The sequence below is a fragment of the Silene latifolia genome, chromosome Y (assembly GCF_048544455.1).
Source record: "Silene latifolia isolate original U9 population chromosome Y, ASM4854445v1, whole genome shotgun sequence".
Taxonomy (NCBI): domain Eukaryota; kingdom Viridiplantae; phylum Streptophyta; class Magnoliopsida; order Caryophyllales; family Caryophyllaceae; genus Silene; species Silene latifolia.
The window spans coordinates 224,295,254-224,301,430 of NC_133538.1; the positions used below are offsets into that span (position 1 = coordinate 224,295,254).

The 6,177-nt window shown below is 36.9% G+C and overlaps 1 non-coding gene across 1 annotated transcript; it reads left to right on the plus strand.

Annotated features, from left to right (window-relative positions):
- Positions 1-5,394: 5,394 nt before the first annotated feature.
- On the plus strand, positions 5,395-5,501 carry LOC141636376 (small nucleolar RNA R71). Its single transcript, XR_012540993.1, has one exon. It is a non-coding gene; the product is annotated as a small nucleolar RNA R71 (small nucleolar RNA).
- The last annotated feature ends 676 nt before the right edge of the window (positions 5,502-6,177 follow it).

Consider the following 6,177-nt stretch of genomic DNA (forward strand, 5'->3'; position numbering starts at 1 on the left):
TCTAACTTTTGACCTGATTTTACAGGTTAAAAACGTCTCGAGTATGATACGAGATGATACGGTCAATAGTTTGGTTTATTGTAAGTTAAATTAAAGTGCGGAGTATTTTGGGAAGGTGACCCATAGTTTGGAGTATTCCTGTTAAATAACCCTAGTATTAAAGAGTCTAGGGATTCCGGTTCACTAGGTAGTCATCAAAGGGTAAGATTTAATTCATTGACTGAGCAATTTATATTGTTGAAAGTCATATGATTGGTCGATTCAACATTCCTTTTTAGATCTAACTTAACATGCAATCGCTATAATTAAGTCGGTCTAATTCAATTATTGTGGCCTATACTAGTCTTAACCCGATCGGTGAAAAGCCTAGTTTGTGCAAGACTAATTAATTAACTCTAATCAGTAATCAACTAATTAGAAGTAGAACAATAATTGAACAACAATAGAAAGCAATTTAACAATCAATTCATAAGTTAACCCTTTTCTAACCACCTAGATCCACTTTCACCCTAGATAATGGATTTAGCTACTCATACTAATAATAATAACAACAATAACGATATAAGAAAGCATAATTAAGAACATGATGAACAATAATAAAGATGAATAATGAATTAAATAATAATTCAGGAAAGATTAATATTAATACCGTAGTAATGAAGAACAAGCATAGATCCGAACAATAATAATGAAACTAAAATAAACTAAAAGTATTTGAAAGAGTTTTGTAGAGTAGCTATACTAAACCTACGGAAAATAAAACGTAAATAATCTAGGGTACGAGTTTAGGTATTTATAGTAAATTATAACCGACTTATGGAAATTTGCGGAGAATATATAAAAAATTGGTTCCTCGATTGAGCCTGCTCTTACTCGATCGAGTACACGGGTTCCTCGATCGAGCCTGGCTGTAGTTGATCGAGGAACCACCCCTTTTCAGCTCCTTTCTTCGTGTTTTCTTTTTAACTTCTATTCCTTCATTCTTATGGATTTCCGTGTCGTGCTTCGTGTGTTCCTTCATGCCTACTTCGCGATGCCCATTTCATTCTTTTGTTCCTCAAATGCATCATTCCTGCATTAAACATAAAAAAGCGAAAATATCGACATTCTAACATAAAAGGCATGTAAATGTTATAATCTAACACGAAAACCGTATAAAAAACAATTAAGGGGAGGCATAAATATGTATATAATTATGACTCATCAAACTCCCCCAACCCATCTCTTTGCTTGTCCTCAAGCAAAGCATCACACAATTACAAAAGGCAATCATACAAATGGTGAATAAACAACTCAGAGCTAATGTTTAATGCATACAAATCCCAAGCTGTCCATATCTGTAACAAAGCAATGACCAAAGTGTACCAATAAAACAAATTCAAAGGTACGGGAAATAGAAAACGCGGCTCAAGTATCAAGTCACCATACTATAGACAAATGCCAAATACCTTTCGATCTTGCAAGACAAATTAGTCGGATTCTTACGGATTCACTCATGAACTCATAAGTATTGTAAGGGTGAGTTATGTGTGAAGATATAAAGAAGTAGAAACACTCACTCGACTTATGAAACATGCATGCAATCTAATGTGATAGAGATCTCCCCAACTAATATGCAATCACCATATGTAGACAAAAGTACATGTATCTAGGACAATAAGGGTGGCAAATGGGTTAAAGTTATAGAAATGGTTTGTGCCAAAGCACGTTATGGTTATGTGGAGCTAAGACGATAATCGCAGTGCTAAACCAAAACCAAATCTTAAAATAACAAATAAACCCAACTTAGAGAAATGATCTCTAACTTTACAACCTATGAGAGTTAACAAACTACTCTCCAAAAATGCATTAGACTCTACAACCATCATTTTGATCCTTGACAAAACTAAATGAAGCAATCTCTTTCTTTTCTTTTCTTCTTTCAATTCTCTTTCTTTTTTTTCGATTTTTTCTTTTTTTTCTTTTTTATTTCTTTTTTTTTCTTTTCTTTTTCTTTTGCTTCAAATTTTTCTTTTTCCAACGCAAGGATACAACACAATTGCTAAATAATTCTACTACACCCACAATTGACAATAATAGTCCCAAACCCAACCATAGTAGTAAAATAGACATGAAAAATAAGCAACTGCGACTGTCCCGATAAGGTAGGTAAATTCTAGATTATAGCTATGAAATAGGATATGAAATGGCTACAAGGGTCAAACGGGCTAACAAAACAAGGTAATGTATGGCTTCTTTGAACGGTAAGAACCGCATATCCACATGTACGTAGTCAAATGAAAGCAACAAAAGTATCAAGAAATCAATGTCACACTTATGCAGTTTGATATTACATATTCTACAAGGAGAAAACACACTCAAGCCTAATTGACAAATGAGACCTGTTTATTGATGTTCCTGACCTAGAAAGCTCTATAGACCTCAGAATTTAAGTAGTTTATCAACATAATTGTGTCAAATCTAATCAATATAAGGCATGTCAATACGGTTGAGACTTGAATTATGAGCTTTGTTTCCATGATAACGGGTCAAAACAAAGTACATGGACAACTATATGGGATTCAAATGCAAAAAAAATGCAATTTAACATCATTTTTATTTAAATTCACCAAGACTCGACCTAAAACAGAGGAAAAAAACATGTTTTTGTATTTTATATATTTTTCAATTTTTTTTTTGGCTTTTTTTTTATATAAATGCACACAACATAAATAAACTCCTCCCCCAAACCTAAATGTCACAGTGTCCTCAATGTGACGCCTATAGCACATCAATCACACACAAATCTAGCAACCTAAAGGACACTACTAACAAAGGCAATAGGGAAAGAACAAGAAATAATACAATAAAAGAAGGTACAAGGGAAGAGAATACCGGGTAAGAGCATGTAAATTCCCCCAAACCAGCTGCAAAACAGGGGAAAATAATCAACCGCGCAATTCCTATCATCGTCAGGCTACAAAATACACCCAAAAACGTGGTTACTCGATCGAGCCCCATGACACTCGATCGAGGAACCTTCTTGTCGAGCAAATTTCTGTGTTTAAAATAAATGCGCACACAAATCATAATCAATAAAGTTAAAGCTCGTAACAGTAAATCAAAAAGTAGCGCATGTGCTACACACAAGCATAAATAGCACCAATAAATAGTCCAAGTAAAGAACAAAAGCAATGAATAAAGTTTTGGCTCATCAAACTTAAAATCTAATATGAAATATGAGCAAGTATGTTCATCGCTTTTCATGCCATCTACACTTGGTAAGAGATAGGGCACTTTATCCATCAAAGGAGCTTCATCAAAAACTTTAACTGGCTCCTCTCTGAAAATCTCAGCTTCCAAAGCATCCAACTCGGCTTCTATGTCAGCACTCTCATCACAGCTGTAAACCATCTTAGGAGGAGGATCATCTCCATAAATCAGCTTCTCAATTTTATCCACTTCCTTGCTCCATGGATATGACGCAGCAGCAGGGGTGTCATAGAGATTCCTGTTAAAACACAAAGCAAGGGAATCATCAGAAGTAGGATCAATAACATAAAGCATATAACAAGGAGCTATTGGAAGAAGACGTTTTAAAGCATTATCAAGAACAAATCTAATAGTGTCATCCCCAACTCTCAGTGTCAAACTACCATCCCTAACATCTATGAGTGCTCCTGCAGTGTGAAGGAATGGTCTACCAAGAATGATGGGTACTTGAGAGTCCTCAGCCATATCCATAACGATAAAGTCAACTGGAATGAAATACTTCCCTACTCTAACGGGCACATCCTCTAAGACACCCATAGGCTTCTTTAAAGATCTGTCGGCCATTTGTAAGGTGATATTAGTGATACAGAGTTGACCCATATTTAAGTTTCTATATATTGAATATGGCATGACACTAACACTAGCCCCTAAATCACAAAGGGCTCTATCAATAGCTACACTACCAATATGACAAGGAATAGAAAAACTCCCTGGATCCTTAAGCTTTAGTGGTGAGTTAGCTTTTAATGCGGCATGACATTCATGAGTAAATGCTACTGTCTCGACTTCACCAAAAGACCTCTTATTTGATAAGATCTCTCTCAAAAATTTAGCATACGTCGGCACTTGAGTTACCAAATCAGTAAATGGTACCATCACTTGAAGATTCTTCACTACCTCCATAAACCTTCCAAACTGTTACTCAAGTTTGGATTTCTGTAATCTTTGAGGAAAAGATAGTTGAATTTTGATTGGCTCGGATTTTTTTGCATTAGGAGACGGTTTGGAAGTATTAACGTCAGTTACAGGAGTGCCTCGGTCTAGCCTAGTAGTCACTCGATCGAGGAACGTATTTTTATCCAATGTCGTAGCTGAAACATGCGAAAAACCACTATCAGAGGAGGTTCCTTGATCGAGCCCAAGGTGTACTCGATCGAGTGGCTTGGTTCCTCGATCGAGCCTCGTCCTACTCAATTGAGTCACCACATCAGTCCTCTCTTTTTTGCTTTTCTCGCTTTTCTTCATCTTCCGTGATTCACTTTCGTCAATTTCTTTTTCATCGTCACTTAGATCCAAATTTTCCAATCCCTTAGGATGCATGTAGGGAACTTTATCTTCATTAATGGGCAAGTCCGGACCATGATAAGAAGTAATGCTCCTCAAAGAAATAGCATTAACTTGCTCATGAGCTTGTTTACCTTGTAGAGGAAGACCGGACTATTTTGAGGGATTTTGAGTTGCCATTTGAGCAACTTGAGTATCCAACATCTTATTGTAAGCCATGAGTTCGAAAATTTGAGCCGTTTGCTTTTGTTGAATCATTAAAGTTTGTTGCAATAGAGCCTTTAACTCCGACATCTCATTACTTGGAGATTGAGGAGGAGGTTGCATTTATTGAAAACCTCTTTGATTTAGCCTTTGATAACCTCCTTGTAGTTGGTTACCACGATTTGGAGGAATAATATAAGTACCTTGTTGAGGAGCTTGAGCATAAGCATTCTGACTCCTTTCAGGGAAGAAATTAGAATATGGCGTACCTTGCTTGAAAGACTGGAAGGCATGAACTTGCTTAATGGTACTCATACATTTAGCCGCAGTGTGGCCATCTATCCCACATCTTTCGCAGGACACTTCTTGTTGAACCATGTGAACCATTTCCTGCTTATTAACCAAAGATTGAGTAGTCTTTAATTCGGCTATTTGAGCCGTGAGGGCCTCCAGCTGCGCTGCAATAGCATTATCTGACCCACTTCCTCTGGGTTACCATACTCAGCTGTGTGAGTAGCTATTTGATCAATTAACTTCCAAGCATTACCGTTAGTAGTGTTATCTTGGAATCTCCCATTAGCAGCTGAATCAAGTAAGGCTCTATGATAATCATACAACCCGTTGTAAAACTGGTTGCAAAGGAACCAAATCTCAAATCCATGGTGAGGGACAGACCGAACTAGTCTTTTGAACCGTATCCAAGCTTCATTAAAATATTCAGTGGGACCTTGTTTAAAACTTGTAATTTAACTTCTAAGAGCATTAGTTTTCTGTGGTGGAAAATACCTCTTGTAGAATGCAAGAGCTAGAGAAGTCCAGTCAGTAACTGCGTCGGTTTCCATGTCCAAGTCCCTTAACCACTCAGCTGCATCATCTCTCAAAGAGAAAGGAAAGAGAGTTTGTTTCACCTAATCTTGAGTCTCCCTAGCTGTCAAAGGAATACAATAGCAATAAGTAACAAACTTCTCCATATGCTTTGCGGTGTCCTCTCCTGCTTTTCCTCCAAACAAATTCCTCTCTACCAAGCTTATGTAAGAAGGCTTGATCTCAAAAGTCCATTTGTCAGTGGTAGGGATCTTGAAGCCTTTAGGAATAGAAGCGACCGTGGGTTCCGAGTGACTTGCTAATGTCAGCATCTTTGGTGTTGTACAAGTCACAGGTGCAAAAATAAGAGTATCCTCTTCTAAGGATAAATCTTCCGCAAAAGTATACCACTCGTAGTCAAATGTACTCAAGTCTTCCACTTGACTTACTTCTCTTTGAAATATTCGTCTGTAGCGAAAAGTCTTTTTTGGCTCGGGATCAAAAGGTAGAATCTCTAACCTATTAGACCTGGGTATAAACAAAAACACCAAGAAAAGATAAAACTGTCTCAACTGAAACAAAAGATAAACTAAATTAAAAACAAACAGAAAATTGTTGCCTCACCGGCAACGA